The 14094-nt window shown below is 41.4% G+C and overlaps 1 protein-coding gene across 1 annotated transcript in view; it reads right to left on the reverse strand.

Moving 5' to 3' along the window:
- Nucleotides 1-14094, reverse strand: part of PUDP (pseudouridine 5'-phosphatase) — an 824232-nt gene that overhangs the window by 586197 nt on the left and 223941 nt on the right. The gene's annotated exons all lie outside the window — the stretch shown is intronic.

Here is a 14094-nt window from a genome sequence, read left to right on the forward strand (position 1 = left end):
AATCAAGCAGACCACTCTTACCCAGTCAAGAGATCAGGGCTTGATCCATCACCGTTATTTAGCTCACTGCATCACCCCAGTTCAGAACCTGGCTATATGCAAATTAGTCTGACCCAGTGCCTCATGGGAACAGGGCAGACCAAACTACCAAGCCAATTCTTCACCGCAAAGGAGACAAGCTTCGGGGGACCGGTTTCTGGCATTTCAGCCGTCATCGGCCCGGTTTGCTTGAATCCTGGTGGTGCAGTGAGCAAGGGACTCATGTCTGAGTATACCCTGCCACACTTGTGGTGGCCAAAAATGATTCAAAAAGGGGGTGGTAATGAACAGAGTGTCTGAATTAAGCAGACCACTCTTACCCAGTCAAGAGATCAGGGCTTGATCCATCACCGTTATTTAGCTCACTGCATACCCAAGTTCAGAACCTGGCTATATGCAAATTAGTCTGACCCAGTGCCTCATGGGAACAGGGCAGACCAAACTACCAAGCCAATTCTTCACCGGAAAGGAGACAAGCTTCCGGGGACCGGTTTCTAGCATTTCAGCCGTTGTCGGCCCGGTTTGCTTGAACCCCGGTAGCTTGTTTCCTTCCCAGTATAAGAATTGGCTTGGTAGTTTGGTTTGCCCTGTTCCCATCATGCACTGGGACAGGAACAGACTAATTTGCATGTAGCCAGGTTCTGAGCTGGGATGGTGCAGTGAGCTAAAAAACGGTGATGGATCAAGCCCTGATCTTTGGACTGGGTAAGAGTGGTCTGCTTAATTCAGACACTCTGTTCATCACCACTCCCTTTTCTGAATCATTTTGTCCACCATAAGCGTGGAAGGGTATACTCAGATGTGAGTCCCTTGCTCATTGCACCATCGGGATTCAAGCAAGCCGGGCCGACGACGGCTGAAATGCCAGAAACCGGTCCCCGGTAGCTTGTTTCCTTCCCAGTATAAGAATTGGCTTGGTAGTTTGGTTTGCCCTGTTCCCATCATGCACTGGGACAGGAACAGACTAATTTGCATGTAGTCAGGTTCTGAGCTGGGATGGTGCAGTGAGCTAAAAAACGGTGATGGATCAAGCCCTGATCTTTGGACTGGGTAAGAGTGGTCTGCTTAATTCAGACACTCTGTTCATCACCACCCCCTTTTCTGAATCGGGTTACATTAAAGGCTCACGTATGCTATATTTGAACTATATTTTAAGAGAGAAAAATATACAAGTGCATAATAGATATAAAGAACTAATCTGATGCTAAGAATACATACGCAAATTGTATTTATTAAACGGTTGAAAGGAGACCTGATCACAAAGGCATGTAAGAGTATGTTAAGGAGTACTCCTGTGATACTCATTTACATACCCTTAAATGCTTTTGTGAATCGTGTCCAAAAAGAACTAAAATGGGACAAACTGTTAACATTCGGTCATATTCATGCACAATAGTAGAAAGAGAAAAGAAAGTGTTCTCTGTGCACTTTTGTTTTGATTCTTTTCTTTTTTAAGTTTAAGTTTATTGAAACCAAGCGAACAGAAAATACTATAAAACAATACATCCAACAATATAAGGTAGTCATAGAATCAAAAGATACACGTTAGGAAATGAGAATAAATGGAATCAATAAACAGTAACGACCAAATAGAGGAAAAGGGGGAGGGGAGGGGGGAAGGAGGAGGGGGAAACAGAATCATGGCAGATCAGTATATAAAGTAAAGCTTAATTAATTATAAGTAAATACAAACATAAACATTGTATGCCGCTAAATATCAGTACAAGAAAGAAAATAAGCAAGTCATATATCACTCTATGTAACAATATCAAGTAATAAATGCAAGAAAAAGACAAGAAAAAACTAAGGTGGTTTACGGACTTCAGCTGGTTTAGTAAATTGGGCGACAGTGGAGGGATTGGAAGGGGCAAGTGAAGATAAATATGTAGAAAGAGGAATCCATAACAAATCTCTTTTAATTGCTAGGGAGATGGGAGTGACATAATTGGTGTCCAATCTGTGATGGAAACAAATGGCATTCCACCATGCAGAGTAGGAAACCTGTGACGAGTCCTTCCAATTGGAAGTAATCAAATGTAAGGCTATGGCTTTAAATAGATCAAGCAATGTGAAATGATAGGGTTTTTGAGGCCAAGAAGGGGATAAAGAACCCAGAAAAATATTGGTAGGAGAAAAGGGAATCTTAGTGTGAAAAATAATGTTGATATAGGCCAAATTGAGTGCCAAAAGGTAGTGGTGTTAGGGCAGTGAAATAGCATGTGCATTAAGTCAGCAGTAGGGCAAGACCAACATTTAGGAGAAAAGTGTGGAGAAAAGGATGCCAGTCTTGCAGGGGAATATAACAAACCTTGATAAATGAAATAAAGAGTTTGGGTGGTGTTAGCTGCTCTGGAGGTTTTATGAATCTTTAACCAAAGTTTATCCCACAGGGAAATAGGCCAAGATAGTGACAGATCCTGTTCCCAAGCCAATTCAGTTCTTGTCTTAAGTCTCTCTGAGGGAGATAGAAAAAATTTACAAATAGAGGAAGCAGAAGGAGAGGAAGACAAAAGTGGAAAAAGAGTAGAGCAAGAAGTGGGAAGAACTGAAGAAGGAGGAAGGAATTGAAGATAGCTTTGAAGAGCAGGAAGAAGAAGATCATATTGCTTTCTAGAGGAGTTGGGGAGAAGAAATTGGGATTGAAGATCAGGAAAAGACAAGGGTTTATTGTTGCGTAAAAGTTGAGAAATCCACAATAAACCTTTGGATCTCCAAGATTTCCAATAAAACGTGCGGTTTTTAATATGTAATAGTTTGTTATGCCAAATTGGCTGTTGAGGTAATGAGGTAAGAGAAGGATATGAAGAAAGGAGAAGGGGAGATAAGATTTGTTGCGTATGGGCGATGACTGAAGAACGAAGAAGGGAGGAGTTGGCAGTAAAAGCAAGAGTTTCAAGAAAATGAAAAGGGGAGGTAAAGGATTTTTCGATGGATAACCAAACAGGAGGATGAGAAACCGATTCAGTAGATAACCAACGAAAAGCCTGTTTGAGAGTAAAAGCATAATGGTAAGATTTGAAGTTAGGAAATTTAAGACCTCCATTAAGCTTGTCTTTTTTAAGACAAGATAAGGCTATTCGGGAGGGTTTATTTTTCCAAAGAAACTTCAACAAAATAGAATCTATTTTTTTGAAATAGTAACATGGGATATGAACGGGAATCATTGAAAGAGAATATAATATTACTGGAGCAAGCATCATTTTAATAGAATCTAGTCTGCCCCACCATGAAAGAAAGAGAGGATGCCATTTGGAAATAGAGTCGGTTAATTTCTTGGTGATGTATTCAAAATTGAATTTTAAGGTATCAGATATATTAGAAGAAAACCATAATCCTAAGTATTTCAGTTTTGTGGTTTGCCAGGAAAAACCTGTTTGGTTAAAGTAATGGTGTTGACATAAGACTTTGAGGGGTAAGACTTCACACTTGTCACGGTTGAGACGGTAACCCGAGATGTGAGAGAAGGAATCAACTTGTTGAAGGAAGGCAGGAAGAGAAATGTCTGGATTAGAACAATATAATAGGATATGATCTGCATAAACAGATAATTTAACTTGATTGGAGCCAATATGAAAGCCTGTAATTTGGTTATCTAGCCTTATTTGTGTTAGAAGCGGTTCTAAAGCCACTATAAACAACAATGGGGACAGAGGGCAGCCTTGGCGAACTCCCCTAGAAAGAGAAAAGTAATCTGAGATGGAGCCATTACCGAAAATAGCAGCCCTAGGGCCGGAGTACAATAAGGAAATAAGTCAAATTAGTTTTGGGGGAAAACCTATCCATTTGAGAGCATGGAACATAAAATTCCAACCAATTCTATCAAATGCTTTCTCTGCATCTAGAGTAATGGCAGCAAGTGGATATTGGAGGGAGGACGCTTTGCTAAGAACATTAAAGAATACTCTAGAGTTATCAGAGGATAAGCGGCCTTTGATGAAACCAGATTGCTCTGGGCCAATAAGTTCGGGTAAGATGGGGTCAATACGTAAAGCGAGTAATTTAGCAAAAATCTTATAATCTGTATTTCCAAGAGAGATGGGACGATAATTCTTGCATAATGAGGGATCTTTATTTTCCTTAGGAATTAAACAGATTATAACATCTTGAAACGTACCCTGAGAGGAACCATTCGCAATAAAAGAATTAAAGAGGAGCAGAAGATGTGGTAAAAGAAGTTTCAAAAAATGATCATAAAATTCAATTGTAAAGCAGTCGGGGAGACGTTTTGATTCTAATTTATAATTGCATACACGAGTACGTAAATTGAGTACTCCTGCAGTACTATTTATCATAGTCATATTTTTTTGTGAATCGGCCCCATCATATTTTAGATGATGCATGAAATACTTTAACTGCAATCTGGCAGAACTGTTTTTACTTCATTCCATCTTTAATCATCAGACAAATTATTCACAGGACAAAGTGCACATAAAACCTCTGGGGCCAGATGTAGGTAATCTCGATTTACCTACTCTTAAATACCGAATCATACCGATTCGGTATTTAGGAGTAGGTAAATGGAATGTAGGTAATTTCTCTTTTGAAATTACCGAATCGGTAAGAATCAGTAATTATCGGTATTTACCGATTCAGTAATTGCCATTCATTCCCATGGGCCTGGAGGCCCATAGGAATGAATGTCAATTACTGAATCAGTAAATACCGATTCGGTAATTGGGGGAAACATTGAAGGGTGGCAGGGTGTCACTTTGACACCCTGTTGCACCCCTCAATCGTGTATGGGTGCACATGTTGCAGACATACATGCCCTAAGGGCATGTATGTCTGCAACATGGCAGCGTTTGAAAGCAAAAAAAATGCTTTTTCAGGGCTTTTCATTTTTTACCACCAACTTCTAGTTGGTGGTAAATAACGAATTCTTAAAGCCCTGTAGCACTGATTACAGTGCTACCTACATCTAAAAATACAGATTCGGTAATTTTACCGATTCGGTAATTTTACAGAATCGGTAAAATTACCGAATCTGTATTTTAGGTGGTCCTACATCTCAGTATCCAAATACCGGTCGGTAACGGCCGAAAATCAGTATTTTCGGCCGTTACCGACCGGTATTTGGATACCTACATCTGGCCCCTGGTATTTATATACTAATTCTAAATCCCTGTCTTTAAACGCTGGTATCACTTTTGCTCAAAAGATGATCATGAAGCTGCAGAAAGGATCTAAACGAAAAATTCTATCAACCATCATGTTGTGCGCAAAGACTGCGCTTTAATCTGGAATGGATGAAATAGCTTTTCCTCTCTGTAATTATGGCCAACAGTTGAATCACTGAACGGTTGGAAGTTCAGATCAAAAGTGACCACAATCATACGGTTCCCCTATTTATAAAAATCCCAGTTGCTGTTTGCATATAACCAGCCCCATTACGAGTATTGCAGAGCTGCTTCACTGGAGGGAACAATGCCATCTTTTCCCACAGAGCATGTCGGGGGAAAATACAGGTGTAAAAAAATACAGGGTAGATACCGTTGCCACATGCCAAGAAGTTGGGCCCCATGTAATATGCTGAACATGATCCGGGGTAATTTTCGAACACAGGACACAATCAGCAGTGCCTGCACATTGTCTGCTTTCCCTTCTGAACAGCAAGGTGCAGGTAGTGGAGGGGCTTTCTTACTTTCACCCACAGCTGGCTAACATAAAAAGCCCTCATTTCGAGGGCTATTAGCCCTGCTTTTGTTTGTGTAGCATCCTGACTTGGAGCTAACTCGAGCCTATCACCTAGATTCCGGAGCTATGGACAGGAAACAGAGGCACACAGCGTGTTCTGCAAACAGCTGCCTTGGCGCCTGTGGTCTTTCTTCCCTGACCTCTGGTCTCCGGATCAAACTCCTCTACCCCAGCTCCTCATGCACGATGAGTCTGTGACTTTGCTGCGGACTGCCTTTCTCCCCCGGGACTTGCTGGCTATGGCAGCCCTCTTCATGGACTTTCAGACTTGCACCTTTGTGCTCCCCCCCATTTTTTTTTATGACCCGCTTCTTCTTCTACCTTTCTCCTGATCTGCCATTTTAGCGATCTCTGACCTCCCCCTCTGTCCTAGCGACCTTTCTATTGTCTCTCCTGTTGTCTCTGACACACTCCTCGCTGTCTTACTCGCTACTATCAGCTTCCCTCTCTCGTTTGTCCCACTTTCCTGCCCTTCTTTGTTCCTCCCTTGGTGCTGTGACTGCATCCCCCCTCCGACCCCACTTAATGGAACTCTGCTTTTCTGTATATAGAGATCACTCTAATCACTAGTATATGCAGTAGACCTTTGTACTCTCTACCACTCCTATGTGACTTTTAGAGTATATCCATTTGTATACCTTCCTTATGTATATAGAGATAACTCTAATCACTTGTATATGCAGTAGACCTTTGTACTCTCTACCATTCCTATGTGACTCTTAGAGTAAATCCATTCGTAGCCCTTCCCTATGATATAGAGATAACTCTAATCACTAGTATATGCAGTAGACCTTTGTACTCTCTACCATTCCTATGTGACTGTAAGAGTATATCCATTCGTATCCCTTCCCTATGTATATAGAGATAACTCTAATCACTAGTCTCTTCTTTGTGTGACTTTACATCTTGTACATTTGCTATTTTTTTCAGTTTATATCTTTTATATAACACATGTAATCCTTAGTCCTTATGTTTTGCAACTGGTTCTTATGTTAAGCACTCTGACACCTTCGGGTAAAGTTCGCGCTATATAAAATCGCATTAAATAAATGAATAAAATAAATCATGCATACAACAGATATGAATGCACTGGCATTTCAGATGTAATGCTATATACGAGTATTTCATGCTCCTCCGCTAAGGTAGTGAAGCGTCTCCCTACTATCTTTCAGCACGGCAAAAAAAGGAAAAATAAAATAATAACGCAATGTTATCATCATTTTATTTTTATGTGCTGAGGCAGGTTGGTAGGTAGGGGCTAGGGTGGGCAGCACAGGGGGAGGAGTGGTAGCACCCTCCTAAGTATGCCTACAATGTATAGGAGTCGCACATCGCCCTTCATAGCTCACTGTGCTTGATTAGAAGGATTGCAGTTTATGAACTGCAAGTGACAAAATGAGTTATATGTTAAAAGCAGTAACCCACTTACCTATCTACATCAAATAAAAATCTATCATCTGCATGTTACATGATGTGCTTTGCAGATGACATATTAACCCTCAATGCTGCTTTGAGTCGAAACTGTGACCAGACAAAACACAGATATCGCCAGCACATGCATTAATCACCATAGTAATCTTACAATTATTATTATTCCTTGAGATTTCCTGGGCACAAAAACATCTCTGCAGCAGGTGCCTTAACCCCATAAGATATTTCAAAATGTGGCCTTTGCAACCATTTAAGCAAAACAGATTTACTGCCAGGTGTCTCCTTGATGCCAATTTCCTTGGGGCAGAGTTTTTTATTTTGTGTTAAATAAAAGTTGACTGTCAGACTGCTTTCCATGACACTGCCCCTTTTGAACCCTTCAGCATGTGTTGCACATAGACATGGGTAAGCCAACAAATTAACAGGGAGACCCGAGCCAGAGTTGAGCAAAGAGGTTGGCTTAGCTATATAAGGCTGTGCACGAGCAATCCCTGGAAAGGGTTGGCAAGTAAATCCCCAGCTACAATGGCATTGGTAAACTAGAAGAATATCAGTTGTCATGCATACCCTAACAATGGCCCAGATTCTTATTTTAAATGGAGCAACACCGCAGTCTACTAAATTAAACACAAATGGTTTTTGAACAGCACACATCCTGAACTCACCTATCTGAAGGTGCTCTCATATGTGGTGATAAAAAAGACTCAGGGAAATAAACTACTTGAATAGGATCTGTGCAGTTCAGGCCCTAGATGGGTATCTTTTTGTGTTAACTGTTAATGCTTTGTCTTCAGCTCTTGGTGCACGAGGTTAGAGCATGGTGTCAGGCAGAAGCCACATGCAAGCTTGGCTTATGTTCGTATTGAGAGCCCAGGAAGACCTCAAGCGAGCCGGAGCCAGCCAACTGGCTCAAGCTTCAGTGGCTTGCCCACCTCTAGTTCACACCGTTTAAAAAGGTAATCAGCCAAAACGTTGGTCTGTTTGTTCCTGTACCCCTACACCTGCTTACCCACCCTGACCCGTTCTGTCTATTTGAGCTGAAGCACACATTGCACAAGGACAAAAAGAGGAAGAAAGAAGCCAGATGGTGATTGCTGGTGGAGAGGAGTCCGATGTATCGAGGCTTTCATTCTAGCTCTTCGTAAGTAATAATACCACAGCTAGAATTCACCCCATCCCATTGCAAAATAAATATTGCATCTTATCTTTGGACAAACTGTTGCCTCTGCTGTCTGAACCTGCAACTGAACCTGCCTGAGCCCTACTGGCCTCTGCAAAAGTGAGTCCCTGATCCACAAGAGGTACCGCTCCAGGTCCTGGACACTTGGCTGGCATCAGAGGGCACTCCTCTGACTCAAAAAGGAGAACTCCTAAAGATTTGGGATCTAAGCGATTGAGCCCATTCGCACCAAGATCTTGCTGCTTGTGCCGAATGTGCCAACACAAAGCTCCAGTAAACATAACTCTTCGCACTACTGCCACCACCGGCAACATGAGATCTGCACTATGCGCAACAGCATTGACAGTCTGTGGTGACCGCAAACGTGAATCTCCAGCAACAACCATCCGTGACGCCCAACAGGAACTTTGTGCTACAGCGGCCCTTGTCAGCAATGCCTAGCCAGCCTTAACTTGTGACTTTTATCCAGCCTCAAAAGACCAGATAACCGCAAGTGGCGCTTTGTGCTTTTTAGCGCTATACTCGGCTGTATGATCAAACAACTACCTAGTAAATCACGAGTGCCTAAACCACGAAGGCTCAACAACGATCAAAGGCAAACCACTAATGTATTGAACCACGACTTCCTGAACCACAAAAAATATTTAATTTGCATATGTCCCGAATCTCCTACTATGTGCAAAACAGAACATTCCGTGAGCAACCTGCTTTCTGCACGTCAGATGAAAACGGGGAAATGTCACAACATCCACAACTGAGCTGGCGCGCATCTCAATGGAACGTCACGCAGAACAAAAGAGAAGAATCCAGCCTCCTACACAGCACCTCAGGTTCGAGATAAGCAGTTTCAATGCTAAAATCAGAAGAAAATATCTTGTTCCCATCCTTAGAGAGGCTGGCTTTTTACAGGTTAGGCCAGCGCTCCTATTTTTGCAACTTTTGCACAATGCACAAATCACTTTCCATGTTGCTAACTTTTTAGTAGCAGGAGTTCGTATTAATAAAATGCGTAGTAAAGGTAACAATGGAATAATTATAAACGAAATATCTTAAATGAATCTATAATAGATATTATGATGTTTTAATACTTCTTTTTAAATAATTGGAATGTATTTTTTAATATACTGTCTGTGTACATGTTATTTTCAAATATTTTTTTGTTGATCTGATATATGATTTATTATGTAGATATAATATGTAGATATTTTTATACTGTCTTTTCATACCTTGTGTATTTCATGAACTGTATCCTGTGTCTTTTTATGATTCTCAAAAATCGAATAAAAGTGATTGACTGACTGACTGCATGTTTGTGCTATGTTTAAAATGCACTCACCGCTGATTTTAAAAAGTACTGGGCAGACCTCAACATTAAAAAAACGCACCCACAAACTCCGCAGCTGCACACAATATTCTTTTTCCAATCATTACCGGCGTGTTACATCAAGCACAATCAAGCAGAGAGAGTGGTAAGGCTTTGCTTATCTGCGTAAGCACCTAACAATTCTTGAACACAAATACATCAAGCTGTGCCCATCAACGCAAGCACAATAAAGGAGTGTAGACTCATAAGGCTGGAAAACATGGAGCCCGTGTTTGACGCGGAGCTGTGCCAGCCAGCCAGCAGGAGCAACGGTCGCATTGTCATGTTAACAACGAAAATGCTGTGCTTATCAGCGTAAGCACTCTCAGCAGAAGCCCCCACGCTGTGACATCAATCACTGAACCTAAGTGTCAAAGTACAGTGTAATACAAAAGAAAAGTAAACTGCCACAAATATTTCTACAAGTGACGTAATTCTTACGATAAAAACTTTATTAAGCTGTGCCTGTCAGCGCAAGCACTTCCAATGAGCCAAGGCTTCCTGGCATGCTGTATGTTTTACAGAGTATAAAAGCAGATTAGATAACGATCAGCCTCCCTGCTGAGTGGAGCAACTGCCTGACTCATTCAACGCTCCATAACTAAACTGAGGCAGCCCTACGCCATGCTTATTGTCAAGTTGTGCTTGCAATTACAATAGTGCCATCTATTGGCCAGTCACAAGGTCTTTTTTTCGTGGTTTAGGAAAGTTGGTGTTCGAGTAATTCGTGGTTAAGGATGTTGTGGTCAAGGATGTCGTAGTTGTTTAGGATTCGTTGCTCAGGTCAGTCGTTTTTAAACTTTCGTAATTAATACTGTTTCCCCATATACTCACCTGAAATGTTTTAAATTGTGTATCTCTGGTTCATTTGATTGGATTTTTGTTGATCTTGTGTCATTTAGACAGCAGGGTGAGAAGTGTTTAAAGTACGCATGTGTGTCTGCCCATCGCAAGACGGCCGGCCAAAATGACTTGGGCACTTTAAACAATGGGTTGTGCAATGCAAAAACCCCCCTCCTACCTGCTGCTGTCACTGAGCAGCTACCCCGCCCCTGTCCTAACGCTCTCTTCAGGACGGGGATAAAAATAAAATGGTAATAAATTACCATTTCTTTTTCTTCTCTGGGGCATTTAAGTGGGGCGACGCTCCTCCACTGCAACAGAGGAGCTGCCCTGTTCATGACAAATGACCAGGGCAGAGAATAGCCAACTCAAGTTCACTCATTCGATACAACGCATGCCATTACAACGTGGTCATTACAACACCTGTGTTGTTACATTGCATACCATTACAATGCAAATCATTACAACGACTTGCTGTAGGGGGCAGAAGGTGTTGGATTTAAAATCCAACATCTTCCCTACTGTTACACAGACTGGAGTTGGAATAGTAAACTTACATCAAGTCGTTGAAATGACTTGCTTAGTAATGGTATGCAATGTTACAATGCAGTCGTTGTAATAACTGCGTTGTTATTGCATGCGTTGTAAACGCATGTGATGTAACGTGGCCTATTCTTTCCAAACACATTTTAATGCTTCATAAATAAGTACTACAGAGAGGCTCTGATTTGGTGCTTGAGCACAGTACATGTACAGTTAACCAGCTTTCCTGTGCAATGTATGGAACCTCTCTATTAGTCTTACGACTACACAATGAACACAGTCCTCCAATTCACAGTCTTTTACAACAACAAAAAATGTAATAACGAATTTCAGATTTTACTTTGAATTATGATTGTACCAACTTTTTAAAATAATGTATAACTGTAAAGAATCTTCTTGATCCCTTTTTCCTGTTTTTTGTAAGTTTTTATCAAGCAAAATAAAAGATTATTATTGTTACTAGTATTACACTGAATTTGCATGATCTAAATACACACCAGGAGGCATGCATTACACAATGCCTTCTTCGGATGAGACAACTACTAAAGGGAAGCATTGTTGTGCAGGAGACTTTCACCTGGTATGGGACGGCAATCTTGATCGCTCCATTGTCCAGGTTCAGACCATAGAGCAGCCATCAAACACAAACATTTATGTCAAGAAACCGGTCTGGTTGACACCAGGAGACAGCCACATTAGAGGAGAGGGACTACTCCTTCTCCACTTCCAACAGAACCGACACAAAGAAAGACTGCATTTTCACAGATAAAAGACAAATAAACAAGGTGCACAGAATGAGGGACTCTACCCTTTCAGATCATGTACATGTGACAGCAGAATGGGATGTTGAAACTGAAAGAAAAGGGGTTGGAAATGGAGAGTCAAAGAATACTGTATAAGAGACCCAGGAAAACTTGTCAAACTATGGGCCAAGATAGACTTCCTACATAAAGATAATGGGAATGACACTGCACAGCTCATGAAGCGGGATGCACCGAAAGCATACATGAGGGGACTCTACAAACAATAGAGAACAGCAACTAGAGTATGTCAGGATAGTTAGGAAATAACTGATCCAACAACAATCTACTAAAGCCCATACTACTGCAGGGAAAATAAGGAAAATAAACTGGTTCAGAACACAACTAAACATATAGGAAACAACAAAGGGGCGGGGACCCTCCTGAGATTAAAATATAGGTTTTGCACAAAAGCAATAAGTCAGTTTGAGTGCTAGCCTTACAGTTGAGGGTCAGACAAAAACAAGAGGCATATGATTGAACTATACAACACGGCAGGTGAGACCAAACTAGATGAAGGGGAAGGTCAATACTCAATCAATCAGAATTTGTAATCACAGCTAATCACACCTCGGGTTATCCAAGCGCGGAAGTCTCAGAGGGCTCTAGTCAAAGAGCCAGGTCTTGAGCCCCTTCCAGAACTCTGCTAGAGAGGGTGCTGTTCGTAGATAGGGGAGGTCGTTCCAGGCCTTGACAGCGAGGTAAAAGAAGGAACAACCTTTACTGTGGCTCCGACGAATGCGAGGAAAGTGAGCAAGAGTTAGGTGGGGTGCAGTTGTCTAGCTGGCTGGTGAAATTTCAGGTAGAAGCCTTCTCGCATTTTTGCCAAAAGCTGTATAAACGGGGCCACAAAGAAGAGGCAGTAGGTGGGGCATGTTTAACCATATGTTTTCTACCTTGCCCCGCAGAGGAACAAAGAGAATATTTAGATTAGCCCATTGAGGAAGTTCGATTGGCCATAAAATCACTGAAGTGTGTGAGAGCAATTAGGATAGATGGCTTCTCAGCAATGCTAAATAAAATCTTGGCAGGGACATTACCATTGACTCTGAAAATTTTCACTGTGTTCGAGACATATCGGGCTCCCTCAATCAACGAGAGAGAACAATATAATTGTTATTCTAAAACCAGATAAAGATCCACAAGTATGTAAATTCCACAGATCAACTGCCCTTTTGTAACCTAGATACCGAAAAGGTTTGATAAATATGCACCTGGCCTCACAGAGGCGGATTAATTAGGTTCATTAGAGGGCACCAAACTTATGACGTCATCTCAAGAGTCACGCACCTAACAGAAAAATCAAACAGAAAAAATATACCACTCATTATGGTAGTGCTGAAAACTGAAAAGGCAATTGTTAAGAGTTTTTTTAAAAAGTATCCTCCATAAACTAGGACTAGTCACACAATTTTGCAGTTGGATACTCGCCAGCTATAAAAATTGGATAGACTAAAGTCTCAATATATTGGGACTATACCGTGACCTGCATCCAGAAGTGGCCCCCGACGAAATCACCCAACTGCTGAAAAAGGGTGTTGGCAGAGGGGGGCGCTAATGTACCTACTATGGCACTTCCCTAAACTGTGACGATATTGGGAAAAGATGTATAGACTAGTATTAATACTGTGTTTTCCACAGATATCCTGCGGTTCCCAGTATATACTCTCCTGGGCATACTTTATAAACTGACATATTCACTCCGCTAGATCCACGGCAAAGTAATAACACTACCAATATGGGCTGCTAAACAAGCCACTACTACACAATGGGGGAGAAAAGAGGGGCCAGTATACAATTCAATTACTGTAGTCTCTTAATCCACTATTTTACAGAAGTTTTGCACCCCACCAGACACTAGATGTATGTGTGGCTATGAAACTGTTGGTAAAACAGAGTCAAACCATAAAAATCAGACCGCTAGAGTGGTAGTGAATGGGAACAAATCAGATCTAATACAGATATAGAGATAGCAAGACAGGGTTTCTCGCTCTCACCCCTCTTATTTGCTGTCACTTGAGAGCCTTAGGCTGCAAGGACCAGAGACAACCCTGGGTTCGAATGCATACCATTCAGTGGATTCCAGCATAAAATGTGCCACTTTGCTGATGATGTACTACTGACTTCAACAGAGCCAGAGAAATCACCAGGGGCCCTAATACAAATTCAAAATGAACACGGACAAATCTGAGATACTTAAT

The sequence above is a fragment of the Lissotriton vulgaris genome, chromosome 8 (genome assembly GCF_964263255.1).
Source record: "Lissotriton vulgaris chromosome 8, aLisVul1.2, whole genome shotgun sequence".
NCBI lineage: Eukaryota > Metazoa > Chordata > Amphibia > Caudata > Salamandridae > Lissotriton > Lissotriton vulgaris.